At 34.5% G+C, this 15,378-nt stretch overlaps 1 protein-coding gene across 1 annotated transcript in view; it reads right to left on the bottom strand.

The window, feature by feature from the left end:
- LOC104981744 (dihydropyrimidine dehydrogenase [NADP(+)]-like) overlaps positions 1-15,378 on the bottom strand; it is a 403,416-nt gene that overhangs the window by 290,016 nt on the left and 98,022 nt on the right. The window lies entirely within an intron of this gene.

The raw sequence follows: 15,378 nt of genomic DNA, 5'->3' as shown, positions 1-15,378 counted from the left end.
GCACATTATATTTCATATATAATTTAGTAGTACTTAGGTAATAAAATAATTGGACTTAATTAACATTTTAGTTAATTTAAGAAAGAAAAACTAATATAGTTTTAAACATTAGTGTGTTCTATTTAAATTGTAAATAAATATGCTGGATTTTACAAGAACACAGAATTTAGATTAACAATATTCAGTGTGTAAGTATTCATTGATTTAAAACCCATTTATATATATATATATATATCAATATGATCGTGCTTTGATTTTTTTAGATTGGCCAAATTAAGGAAAACATTCATTTTAACACAGAGGCATGTTTTATAATGAAAATCTTGAAAAATCACAAAATTGTACCTAAAATAACTTGAACTGTGAATAAAAGTCCTTTTATGGATATGTAAGTTGCAAATATCTCCTGCTCTGTGCCTTCTCTTTTCACTTTTTAATAGTATCTTTTCCTAAAGAGAATTTCTTATTTTTAAAGAGGCCCAATTTCTTCTTAGATACATATGCCATTTAAAAGTAGACATTTAATTTTCAAATACATGGGTTTTTAAAATATCTTTGATATTAATTTCTCATTTAAATGCTTTCTTTTCTGCAATCATGCTCTGTGTTTTTTCAGTCTTCACACTTTATTGAGGCTTTCAATGGCTAAGCCAAAGATCTCTCTTGGTAAATGTCACACTGTACTTGAAAGTATGTGGGTTATTTCCAAATATCTTTTGTATTGATTTCTAACATAATTCCCTGGTGATAAGGGAACAGACTATGTGTGATTTCAATACCTTCATACTATGAAATTTTTGCACCTTGTCCTTCTTTTATGTCCCTGAATATGTTCCAGCATCTATATTCAATCTATGGGAACTTTAATAGAATTTGTATCCTACTGTTGTGTTAAAATTATATAAATCTTAATGATCTCGAATTGGTTCATGGTGCTTTTTAAGTCTACTATATCCTTTGATGGAGAAGGAAATGGCAACCCACTCCAGTATTCTTGCCTGGAAAATCCCATGAACAGAGAAGCCTGGCAGGCTATAGGCCATAGGGTTGCAAGAGTCGGACACGACTGAGCAACTAAACCACCACATATCCTTTTACTTTTCTGTATATTGATTCTATTAATTTTTGAGAGTTTTATATTGAAACTCCAATTAAAAATCTTAATTTATCTACTTTAAAAATCAGTTGTCATATATAGTGGAACTATATGTAATTTTGTTCTGTATTTTCCAAACCTCCTGTAAATGTGTTATCATACATTCATAATTTTAAAAAGGCCCAATTTATTATCACTTAGGTTTATGATTAGTGCTATTTTTGTCCTATTTAAGAAATCTTTGATTTTCCTCAAGGTTATAAATATGTTTTCTTATATTTTTTCCACAGAGCTCTATTATTTTCATTTTACATTTAGATGAATAGTTCATCTGGAATTGATACTTATATACAGTACATAACAAAATCACACCATATAGGTCAGTGATTAGATCAGTGCTATTGATTGAAAAGACCATCATTTCCCCCACTTTAATTCATCTTTCCCATGAAGTAAGATACAGTATACATGGGATCTGTTTCTGGAGTCCATAATGGTCAACTGTTTAATTTGCTATTCTTGTGCCAGTATCACACTGCTTTAATTACTTATATCTATAATAAATAAAGAATGCCTTCATGTACGTATGAAAAAAACAGATAATTCAATGTAAAATGGGCAAAAGATTTGCATAGACTCTATATACCAGAGACCCTATATATATAGACACTATATCACAAATAACTAATCTTTTTTAAAAATCCTCAACAGTATTAGTTATGAGAAAGATGAAATTTTAAAAATGAGATATCACACACATTTTGGAAGTGTCTAAAATGAAAAAGATAGATGATACAAAAGTGCTTTTGTAGTTTAAAAACTAAACTGCAAATTGTTACAACCACTTTATAAAGCTTTTTGGTTGCATTTTCAAAAGCTGAACATTCATGTCTGGGAATACACCCAGAACAAATATATATTATAATATGTTCACCTAAAGTCATATATGAGAATGTTAATTGTAGCACTACCAAATTTCCCAAAACTGTAAAAAAAAAAAGTCAAACGTACATAAATATAGGACATACAAATCAAATGTGCTATATTAACACAATGGAAAATACACAGCAATGAGAATGAACAAGCTATGACTATGTGGAGTAACATGGATGTATTTCACAAGCATTAAATTAAATGATATACAAAAGAGCATACAGGAAAATTATTCCACTTACATGAAGTTCAAAAATAAACAAAGCTATAGTGAATATTCCAAAAATAAGAAAATAATTCCATTTATAAGAACATAAAAAGAATAAAATATTTCTGAATGTTTAACAACAACAACAACAAAGCCTAAGACTTGGGTACTGAGTACAAACATCATGAAAAAATTAAAGGCCAAAATCAATGGAAAGACATCCTATGTTCATGGAGTAGAAGACTTACTATTGTTAAGTACCCCCTAAATCACTCTAAAGATTTAACGCAATTCCTATCAAAATCCCTGCTGACTTTTTTTTTGCAGACTTTAATAAGCTGATCCTAAAATTCCTATCAGAATATTAAGAACATAGAATAGATAAAATCTTCCTAAAAACAGAAGAGCAAAGTTGAAGGACTAATACTTTCTAATTTCAAAAATCACTATAAATCTACAATAATCAAGACATATATCCATACACACACACACACACACACACACATACACACAAATGTTCATGCCAGCATTACTCACAACAGAAGACAAAAAGTAAAAAACTGCAAGTCAATAGAATGATAAATGGATAAAAAATATGGTATGCCAATATAATGATATTTCTATTCAGATGTAAAGTTCTGGTACATGATGACCTTTAATAACATTATGCTAAGTGAAAAGGCCAGACATAAAAGGCCACATTGCATCAATTCATTTATATAAAATGTCAGTACAGGAATATCCATAGAGACAGAAAGGAGATTAGTGGTTGCCAGTGGCTGCTGAGAGGGAAGGAATTTCTGCTAATGGTAACGAGGTTTCTTTTTGGCGACGTGAAAGTTCTGATATCAGTGACAATCAGTGAGCAACACTTTGAATATACTAAAAACCACCCATTTATATACACTTTAAGAGTGAACCTTATGGTATGTGCATACATCAGTAAAGCTGTTATTTTAAAAATAGGCAAGACTAATCAGTTGGAAAGCAGTGTATAGTGACTACAAGAGGCAGAAGAGTCTTCTAGGGCACTTCATTTTGTGAAAATTCATGGACCTGAATACCTAGGATCTGTTTACTTTTCCAAATGTGATACTGCAATAAGACACTTTTAAAAGATAGTTTGAATTCTGGTGAAGGAATCACAATGCAACAGTATTATCACTACTGTTTTAAAAAAAAGGCAGATAAGAAGTTCAAAGTATCTGACATAGTAAATGTTAGCTATCAGCTAATAATAGTGAAATAACATTGTATTATTTACTAAAATTCTGTAATAAAGATCAAATTTCTGTAACTTACCCTGATAAACTTTTGATACCTCCCTAACTAAATTACAGACTTTTTCTCTATACAGTGATAGTCTTAAAGAATGACACTTATTTGACTATAATTGCAAAGATAAATAACATAATTATTGAATTAGCTTGGCTTTGAAGAACACTCCCAGTACTTCTGAGATAAAATGTATAGTCTAGGCCTCTAAATTAGAAACCAGACTTTTCCAGTCTTTTGCCTAATACTGGATATCAGGGCAGAAAAGCAAGAGGGCGTGTAGAGTTCAAACTGTACAGATTATAGTGCCATTTCAAATATTCTATGGGAACAATAATATTTTTAAGGAGTTTTACATTTATAGGTGTGGTCAATGCAGGATTTTTATGACAGTGAAATATTGGGGAGGATTCTAAATTTTCAATAATGAAAAAATGGTTAAATAGAGCACTTTAAATTTAAAGGATATTATGCATTAATTATAAATGCTGTTTAGGTGGACATAGTCAATGTGTGATATTGAGTACCTTTTTTAAAAAGACACTATTGAATTGAACATGTTGTATGATACAATCACAAATATGGACAACAAACAAGCAAAGCCAAAAAAGACTAGCAATGCAAGAATAACTCAGATTATCTCAAAATGTTAAATAAAAAAGGACATCTTTTTTACTTATAGTTTTCAATATTTCCCAAGGTTTTTGTTATATGTTTACATTTTTTTTACTTCAAGATAAAAAAAATCAAGAGATTTTTTTAAAGTTTTTGAAGTATTTGTATATTCTATATTGAATGTGCTTTGTAAAATAGAATGCAACAAAATAATAGATAGCAACAAAAGAAATTTAAGACAGAAATATACTTTTCCAACATTTGTTTTTTATATTAAATATGACCTTGACAAAATAAGATTTCTGCCTCCTCTATTTGCCAATGAGTTCACGAAAGTTCTACTATTTCAAATTGTCCAAAAAAAAGCTTCCAATAAGTTTTATTTTTTAAATCTTGCACTCACAAAAGAGGTATAAGGATGTACACAAAGCAGTAAAAGAAAATAAAGTCATGTAATAAAATCAGTTACATATATTTTCTATATTTAACCTACTGTGTACAACTGCTACTCAAATAATACCACTTGAATGCTACTTAAGTGAATGCATAAAAAGACCCAAACATAATTACTAGTGATATAATATTTGCAGTGTACTTTTTGAAGTTTCATATATTCAGACTTAATAACAGATAACTAGTATCTATTCACGGAGAAGGCAATGGCACCCCACTCTAGTACTCTTGCCTGGGAAATCCCATGGACGGACGAGCCTGGTAGGCTGCAGTCCATGGGGTTGCTAAGAGCTGGACATGACTGAGCGACTTCACTTTCACTTTTTACTTTCCTGCATTGGAGAAGGAAATGGCAACCCACTCCAGTGTTCTTGCCTGGAGAATCCCAGGGACGGGGGAGCCTGGTGGGCTGCCGTCTCTGGGGTCGCACAGAGTTGGACACAACTGAAGCGACTTAGCAGTAGCAGTATCTATTCATGATTCTAAACAGACTTCATGATACGACTTTTAGAGTTGCATAATATTCCACTGCATCCATGTGCTATTACTTATTTAGCTAATTCCTTTTCGGTTTGATTTGTTTCTTTCTAATGCTATTACAAACATAAAACAGGAATAGATGGATGAAAATGAAATACAAGCTTAAAAGTATTAAGAAAAACATAAATATTCATTAACTTGGATTATTCATTCCAAATAATTTCCCATCCAACTCAAACTGTTTTCATGTTAAATATATTCAAAATGTATGACTATGGTAAAGTTAATACTCAAACTCAGGATGACTGATTCTAAATCTCATTCTTGTTGTTTCCCAGTTCAACCACTGATGGAAAGCAATGTATGTTTTCTTGGTGGTCATATGATTATACTTATTTTTTGCTAGGTTTTCCATAATCCCAACACCATCAATTTAAATGAATCACTGCTAAGAGTCTCACATTTAAATCTTAAATTGAAAAAGGTTTCATAATCTCTTTCAATCAAACTTTACCAACTCAATATGGAAAACTGCATCCGTTGCTTCCCCACAGGTGGCTTATAAATCAGATGTGGAAATAGACACTTCTATTTAATTGTTATGGGCATATTTTTAATAAACCACCTACTTTGGATATATATATACATAAACACACACACATACATACAAATATGTTTGCTAAATGGAGTCATTTAACAGAAATAAATCTGTACTTTGACAAGGTATTTTTGTTTTGCATGGTTGGTTTTCAAGACTATCTTAGAAACTTTGATTTCACCAACAGGGATTAATGAAATCAAATAAAATTATATCTGAATCCTTTTATTTAAAAATAATTGTCTTCAGTTAGGTTACCGTCTTTAAGACACGCTATTTATAGGACATCTGAGATTTACTCATTAAATCTAATGGAAAAGCTAGAAAGTCTCACTACTGTACTTAAGAGAGAATTTTAAGATTTCAATATAGCCGTTTAAAGTAACTCCCTAGACCAGAGCAATAACGTCCAGGGCAAAACAAGTCATAGATAACAAATATTTTAAGGCAGCCTGCTACAACCATGTGACACAGCAGCTTAGAATCAAAAGCAAACACAGACATAGTTCACAAAAATCTCTTGCCACCTCAATATCCATTTCTCAGTCCCTTGGGAAAAACTGTACAATAAAATGTCAAAAATAAAAATAAAAAATAAGCTCTTATCATTTCTCATAATTTATAAGTCATTCCCAAACAGTAAATGTTAATCTGATCAATTTTTGGAAAAGGTCAATTCACAGTAAGATCTATGTATAGACAACTATTCAAAAACAGAATTCTTGCGGAAATTTTACTTTTTCAGATTTATATTTTTAAAAATTATATAGATGGCTTCAGAATCTCCAATGAGTCTAGATGTTAGTACAAAAAAAAGTCTTTGCCTCCTTTCTATGTGGTAAGTTGAGAGCATGAAGAAAAAATACTGTTTTGTCTGTTTTTCTTTTGCACCTGACATCCCTCATCACCTTCCTCCTCTTTGCAACCTTCACTGTAATTTTAAACTTTATTTTGGCCACCACTGCTGCAGAGAAACAAGTTTATGAAGGACATTTTAAAAGAAATTAATAAAATCACTAGATTTTGAGATCTTAAAGGCCTATTCCTAGCATAAACAATACAGTGGAAAAAGTACTTGACTGTTTAGTTTTTCCAGCCACAGAGATAGGAGATAACACTCTGCTGAAGACAGAGAGAGAAAATTGGACACAAAAGCCTAAAGTAGCACCACTGAGCTCACTGTGGCTCCAGGAATTGAGGACAGCCAAAGAACTCAGAGTTGACTGAGAGAGAAAGTGTTCCACAGCATCTGAAGGTATTTCTTCACTTTAATGATGAGAAGCCTCAAATTTAATGATTTTATCTGGAAGTGGCTAAAATGACATATTTTGCCATGAAGTGCAATGAGAACCCAAAGTGAGTGACAAATACCAGAAATGCAAAGAATGCACTGTTTCACAGTCCCTGAGTCTGTACAAAGCTTATTGTGCCCAAAAAAAAAAAAAAAAAAAAAAAGAGGAAACAAATGAATGCTGTAAACATTTAAACAGTCTAGTTGTTTCTTTCACCAAAAGTACCTCTAAGTCCTGAGGAAATCAAATCTAAGGTTTGTTTTTTGTTTTTGTTTTTTTTTTCAAGAACAACATATGAAAGTACAAAAGAAGAGATACAAGGGTTAAATCTAATTTAAACAAATGTCAGTCTTTTTCCAGAATCAAGTTAATATCTCAAGAAACTAACATCTTTATATATTCATCCTCTCCATAAGTAAATTAAGTATCAGAGCCATTAGATGAGGGGTAAAAACATTCACTATCATGTCCACTATCAGTAACATTTTCATAAAATTAGGGATAACTGTAAGTAAAATGGAGCCAACATCCTCCTATCAATATCTAGTCTCAGCCCAGTGAACACAAGTATGTACCTGAGAAAAATCACAAACTTATTTTTAAGTAACAAATAATATGTTGTTTACTCCAGGATAAAATCCTGTAACTCAGATCAGGACTTAAACCCCATAGTCTTTTAAATGAGATCACACACTTGGTCTCAAGATTTAATAAAACTCAGGTTCTTAATATCTCATTGCTGAAAGAATTCAGTGAAAGACAATGTGATAGGTAAGAAGCAGATTTATTTAGAGAAAAATACACTCCACAGACAGTGTGGGCAATCTCAGAAGGCGAGAGGCCCCCCAAATATAGCATGGTTAGTTCTTATAGGCTTAATAATTTCATTAGCTAATGAGTGGGAGGATTATTCCAACCACTTTGAAGAAAGGGCAGGGATTTGCCAGAACTGAGCCTCTGCCCACTTTCTGACCTTTTTTGGCTGGTCTCAGAACAGTCATGGCATTGACAGATGTGTCATTTAGCATGGTAATGTATTACAATGAGCATATAATGAGGCTCAAGCTACACTGGAAGCCAAATCTCCACCATCTCGAACCTAGTTGGCTTTAACCAGTTTTTGTCATGTCCTATGGCTATGTCCGGAGAAGGCAATGGCACCCCACTCCAGTACTCTTGCCTGGAAAATCCCATGGACTGAGGAGCCTGCTGGGCTGCAGTCCATGGGGTCGCTAAGAGTCGGACACAACTGAGTGACTTCACTTTCACTCTTCACTTTCATGCATTGGAGAAGGAAATGGCAACCCACTCCAGTGTTCTTGCCTTGAGAATCCCAGGGACGGGGGAGACTGATGGGCTGCCGTCTATGTGGTCGCGTAGAGTCAGACACAACTGAAGCGACTTAGCAGCATGGCTATGTCATTCTTTTAAATGTTGTACCCTGCCTGCTTCCGTCCTGTTTCAAGGGAATTTTATATATAAGTGTAGACTCAGACAGTAAAGCATCTGTCTACAATATGGGAGACCCGGGTTCAAGCCCTGGGTTGGGAAGATCCCCTGGAAAAGGAAATGGCAATCCACTCCAGTATTATTGCCTGGAAAATCCCATGGACAGAGGAGCCTGGTAGGCTACAGTCTATGGGGTCACAAAGAGTCAGACACGACTGAGAGACTTCACTTACCCCAGAACACAATTTCAGGCATAAGTAAGGCATAAGGGACTTCCCAGGATGTAAAAACTTTGAAACAGTACCTTTCCCATGGTTGATGACTGATATTTCCTATTTTTCAAGGGCCTCATAATTTCCTTTGACCAAGACAATTGCATAAGAAAGCTGCAACCATCACAGCAGAGGCAGGATGGACCATCAATTTTGTAGGAAATAAGGAAGGGAAAGGCAAAAGTATATTAAAAGGAAAAGAGGACACACAGAGAAAATGAACAAACTATCCTTCAGATTAGAAAGTACAAGAACAAGAAAAACCAGTGATTAGTAATAAAACATTGGGACAAAAAAACAGGCCTATTAGCCTAAACACCATTGGGCAAGTAAGTGGGAACACACAGGAAAAATGGAAGGACATGAAAGTATTGAATTTAGTGCTGACCAGACATCCCATTTGCTACAGTAGGCAAAGGTTATCTCTACTTAATTAGTAGGAAACTGGAAATCCATACCATCAACCAGGGTAAATGTTACAGTTTTTTGGCATATAAAGATATATTATAGTAAAGTAGCTAACATGAAGGGCTTGCTCTGTGTTATACACTTTTCTAGGAACTTTACCCTTTTAATCTGCACAAAAATCATTGAGCTGTATACTTTACAAATGAGGGAAAAGGTATAGGGAAATTAAGATAACTTGCCTAAGGTCATATAGCTAGTAAGTGATAAAACAGGGATTTGAACCCAGGGAGTCTATCCTCAAAGCTAGACTCAAATCCCTCAGACTGCTTCAAAAGAGTAAACTGAATAAAGTGAATATAATAAAGTTCTGAATAGGTCCTCCTCTAGTTTTCCATTGTTAAATTTAGATGCTGCACAGGATAGATAACAGTTTACTAGTTAAGCGGGGCGATAAGTCCATACACAATACTGACTGACTTCTTTCTAGATGTGCTATACTTTATAATGTAGGAAAAAAAGAGGAATCCAATATACATGTTTAGACCAAATTAATATCCATAAATATTGTGCATGCAACAGTCTGTATTTGGGTCTGTGACACCACTGTGACAAATATAATGAGCAATTAAATTCCCAAGTGCTCAGATTTTGGCAGCAATTAAAGTGGAAACTAGAAACTAAGCATCAAAAAGAACTGGTTCTGGTGGCCTCCTGCCAAATGAATCCCCACGGGTTGAGAGAAGGTCTAAAGTTTCAATTGTGATAAATTTTACAGTGTTTTATATCTCATCTGTTTTAAGGATTGTATAAAATATAACAAAACAAATGAGCAGAATATCAACAGCAACCTTGGGGCAAAGTAATACACAAGAATACCTCTCAATGCTGACAAATTTAAACAAGATCATTGAATTATCTTTACTTAAACTAAACCAAGCAATAATAAATTCAACCAAATATCTACTAAATCACATGCTGGATAGGACAGAAAAGAAGCAAAAAAGTTAGCAAATTACATTATTAAATAAAATAATTGATGGTATTACCATATAATTTAGTTTTTATAAGGACTACATTTCCTTTATGAAATAATCACAATAACCAGAACTAAATAAATTGGATTTAAAATGTATATATTAACCTAAATTTTTTTAATTAGTTAATTAATTTTAATAAATGAGGAAACAGTTGTATATTGTTAAGGTCACAGAGAGTTAATGGCACAGCTACTAGAACTTTAGTGTCATACTTACTAAATAACAAAAGCTGAAATTAATCAATTAAATTTCAATTTAAAAAAAAGAAATTTGAAAATCTACTATTTTTTTAGGCATCATACTAAGCATCAGGGATATAAAGTTGAATAAGAAAAGACCCTCATATTGATCACAATCCAATGATAATGTACCGAAGGGAGAGGAATTAATTCTCCTAGAGTAGAGATGTCTAGGTTCATGACTTCTAAACATATCTCTGATTCAAACTTTTCCGGATTAAGAGGGCTAAGGAGGGGCAAAAGGAAAAGGTAGTAGACTTGGCCCTAGCCGCAGACCTTGGCATCACTGTCTACTGGTTATATGTCCTTAGGCAGGGCACTTAGTTTATCCTGAGCAAAATATACTTGAACCTTCTAGAGCTGTCAGCCTAATTAGATGAGGTAATGTATGTAAATCACTTAGTACACTGAACAAATAGAAGGTTTTCAAAAAACAGAGGAAGCGAAGGAAAAAAATAAAGAGGAGGAAGAGGAAGAGTATCTCTGAACCCCACCATAATACTAACGGATCAGATGCTATGGAGTGAGGTAGAAAAGGGTGTACTTCTCATGTTGTGCAAGTGATACTAATAAGTAATAAAGCAAAATAAATACAGTCTTTATGGGAAAACAAGACTTTTAACTTTTTGATCATAAGATCCTTATGAGAATATAATGAAAAATCAAGATCCTTTTCTCCTAAAAAATGGTTGCTGTTTAGTCACTAAGTCATGTCTGACTCTTTTGCAACCCCATGAGACTGTAGCCTGCCAAGCTCCTCTATCCATGTGATTTCCCAGGCAAGAATACTGGAGCGGGTTGCCATTTCCTTTTCCAGGGGCTCTTTCCTGACCCAGGGATTGAAGCCAAGTCTCCTGCATTGGCAGGCGGACTCTTTACCACTGAGCCACCAGGGAAGTCCCTTAAAGACTTAAATATTCACAAAGCAGTCAATGCAGAAGATGTAAGAGAAATGGGTTCAATCCCTGGGTCAGGAAGTTCCCCTGTAGGGAGATATGGCAACTCACTCCAGTATTCTTGCCTGGAGAACATGGACAGAGGAGCCTGGCAGGCTACTGTTCATAGGGTTGCAAAGAGTCCAACACGACTGAAGCAACTTATAACTTATAGCAACCAGCACAATATGCTATATATACAATTTCAATAACCAATGGATCTCCTGAAGCCCATCTTTGGTCCTATGTCTATGTGCACCAAATTTTAACATCAGGAAGAATGATTTTGCAATGGACTTCAGTTCAGTTCAGTTCAGTCGCTCAGTCGTGTCCGACTCTTTGCGACCCCATGAACTGCAGCACACCATGCCTCCCTGTCCATCACCAACTCCGGAGTCCACCCAAACCCATGTCCATTAAGTCGGTGATGCCATCCAACCATCTCATTCTCTGTCATCCCCTTCTCCTGCCCTCAATCTTTCCCAGCATCAGATCTTTTCAAATGAGTCAGCTCTTTGCTTCAGGTGGCCAAAGTATTGAAGTTTCAGCTTCAACATCAGTCTTTCCAGTGAACACCCAGGACTGATCTCCTTTAGGATGGACTGGTTGGATCTCCTTGCAGTCCAATCTAAGCAATGGACTTAGATGACTTAAAAATGAAAGCTACTATGTTGTCCAAGTAAACTGAGAAGCAAGGGGTCCAATAGCTGGCAAGTTTCTATTGTTTGATAATAATGCTCAGTTCAAGCATTCAAATTATTAATAAAAAATATGATGCAAAAGTCAATCTTGTTCCCAAGCTAATAATAAAAGCAAGTTATTCACTCATTCAAAGTTATTTATATTCTAATACATGCCAGATGTGTAATAGTCACTGGTCACTGAGGATACAAAGGCTTTTTAAAAAACAAAAACAAAAACCTCTTCATTTAAAAAAACACAGTATCAATCCAATAAGGAAACTGTTACCAGGCAAGTATGTCCCACATCCAGTGGAAGAATCCTTGCCATACATTAATCACATATTACTACAATCATTACAAATCTCAGATGACTGGAAGCCAGCAGGACACCATATTTTGAAGGACTCACAGGGGATTATTATCAATAAGGCCACAAGTTTTATGCAGGCAATTATAAATTTATATTTCAAAATCTGAACAAGTAAAACCGCATGCTCTAAGTTATACCACTACAACTCTAAGGCAATTTAACATTGATTAATTTAATTATTTTCTTTAGGCAGTAAGGTAAACAGGGAAAAGGTAATACCAATGCCTATGTTTTCCATGTAGTTAGAAATTCCTATGGTCTAAGTTTCTACAAAAAAATGAGTCAATTAGATGAGCTTACTCTTCCAGTAAAATGTTGCTTTAAATCTTGGCACTCATCAAAAAGCCTCAAAACTAACCTCACTGAAGTTCTTTACAGGAGAAGTAAAAAAGTAATAACTATATTCAGATTTTTAAAATTCCAGATGAATATTCTAATACCAATATATGATTTCCAGTTCTAATCAAGAGATTCATATTTCAATAGATAATTGCTTTTCCCTTTGGTACATCTTAACTAGTCTAATCCTTTCAGTGAACATTAAGACATAATCATATTTAGCTAATGTCATTTCACTAACGGTGGCCAGCTTACAATTGGGGCCTGTCGAGGAGAATTTCATATGAGTAACAGTGAAGTGGAATATAATATAGTATGAGATGGAGGAGCTGTGGAAACAGGAAATTTGTTTTTAAGTTTCAGCTTTGCAACTACACTGTTTATATGTTCTTAGGAAAATGTTTAACATCTCAATCTGCAAATATTCCCTCATGAAACAAAGATATTAATGAAAGTGATAAAAGCAATGATAAATAATTAAAAGTGTTGTGAGGATAAATTAAATGAGATTATGTATGTGAAAAGATAAACAAGAAAGTACTGTTCAAATAGTGCTATACATTTTTAAATGGACAAACTAAATCTCATTTCCAGGCTCATACACTTAATCACAATGTGTTTTCGCCACATTTAAGATTTTAACTTTTATCCATGGTAAGAATTAAGTAATATTTTAGTACTTTCCCAAAGAAAGCAAAAGTTAAAAGAAAAACAGTTCTGCAAATCCTACATGCTAAGCATCAATTTCTGTATCTAAAGGAAGTCAACAAAATTCAAGATTGAGTCTTTACTTTTTAATCTTAATTTCTTATTCAAATTACCACACAGTTCTTTACATAACGTATGGTTATATTTTGAATGAATCTCACATGGTTTACAGGATAACCAAATAACAAAGAGCATCATTATTTCAACAAATATTGTGGAGTACCATGTGCCAGGCATTGCCAATCTCAAATTGCTGCTGCTAAGTTGCTAAGTCACTTCAGTCATGTCCAACTCTGTGCAACCCCATAGACAGCAGCCCACCAGGCTCCGCCGTCCCTGGGATTCTCCAGGCAAGAACACTGGAGTGGGTTGCCATTTCCTTCTCCAATGCATGAAAGTGAAAATTGAAAGTGAAGTTGCTCAGTCTCAAATTGCTACACAGACCTTAATATTTGCTTCTGGAAGCCACTGTTATTTACTTATTCACTTAATTGTGATCAGAGGAAAGCTTTCAAACAGCAGTTGAAATTCTGCAATCTGTCATTTCAACCAGGGATGTTTGCTCACCTTCAAGTTCTGTATGATAGGACCCATCTCATTTGCTACCAGGCTATATCATTTGCCAATCAGTTTGCTCCAGTCACAGTGCCACCCTGCTGTTCCTTCTAGACAAAAGCACACTGTCTCCTTGGGTCCTTTGCACATGCTGTTCCCTCTGTCTGATATGTCCTGCCAAATATTCACAGAGTTTACACTTTCATCTCATTCAGGTCTCTGTTTAAATGGCACTTCTTTAGAAACATCTTTCCTAACCATTGTCCCTAAAACTGAATCTCTCTCCACTTTCTCTGCCCCTTTCCCTACCTTCTATTCTTCTTCATGGCATTTATTATACCTAATATTATATTACATGTTACAGTATTTTTAAAAGACTGTATTCATAAAGGCAAGTGATTATTTTTTATTTATAAATATTTACTGTAGTTATGAAGGCAAGAGGCATGTTTTATTAATTTATTTACTACTGTATTTCCACATAGTAGTTAACCATTAAAGGCTTGTTGAGTGGATGGTCTAGGAACTTTCACATACATGAATCAGACACTGCTGCAGCTAAGTCGCTTCAGTCGTGTCCGACTCTGTGCAACCCCATAGACAGCAGCCCATCAGGCTCCCCCGTCCCTGGGATTCTCCAGGCAAGAACACTGGAGTGGGTTGCCATTTTCTTCTCCAATGCATGAAAGTGAAAAGTGAAAGTGAAGTCGCTGAGTCGTGTCCGACTCTTAGCGACTCCATGGACTGCAGCCTACCAGGCTCCTCCGTCCATGGGATTTTCCAGGCAAGAGTACTGGAGTGGGGTGCCATTGCCTTCTCTGGAATCAGACACTAGTATAGTGAAAATGAGTATACTACCCAAAGCAATTTATAGATTCAATGCAATGCCTATCAAGCTACCAACGGTATTCTTCACAGAGCTAGAACAAATAATTTCACAATTTGTATGGAAATACAAAAAGCCTCGAATAGCCAAAGCTATCTTGAGAAAGAAGAATGGAACTGGAGGAATCAACCTACCTGACTACAGACTCTATTACAAAGCCACAGTTATCAAGACAGTATGGTACTGGCACAAAGACAGAAATATTGATCAATGAAACAAAATAGAAAGCCCAGAGATAAATCCACACACATATGGACACCTTATCTTTGACAAAGGAGGCAAGAATATACAATGGAGAAAAGACAATCTTTTTAACAAGTGGTGCTGGGAAAACTGGTCAACCACTTGTAAAAGAATGAAACTAGAACACTTTCTAACATCATACACAAAAATAAACTCAAAATGGATTAAAGATCTCAACGTAAGACCAGAAACTATAAAACTCCTAGAGGAGAACATAGGCAAAACACTCTCCGACATACATCACAGCAGGATCCTCTATGACCCACCTCCCAGAATATTGGAAATAAAAGCAAAAATAAACAAA

Source organism: Bison bison, unplaced genomic scaffold, assembly GCF_000754665.1.
Source record: "Bison bison bison isolate TAMUID 2011002044 unplaced genomic scaffold, Bison_UMD1.0 scf7180017864519, whole genome shotgun sequence".
Classification (NCBI taxonomy): Eukaryota; Metazoa; Chordata; class Mammalia; order Artiodactyla; family Bovidae; genus Bison; species Bison bison.
The sequence above is the reverse complement of the archived record's forward strand: the minus strand, read 5'-3'. Positions and strand labels throughout refer to the sequence as shown.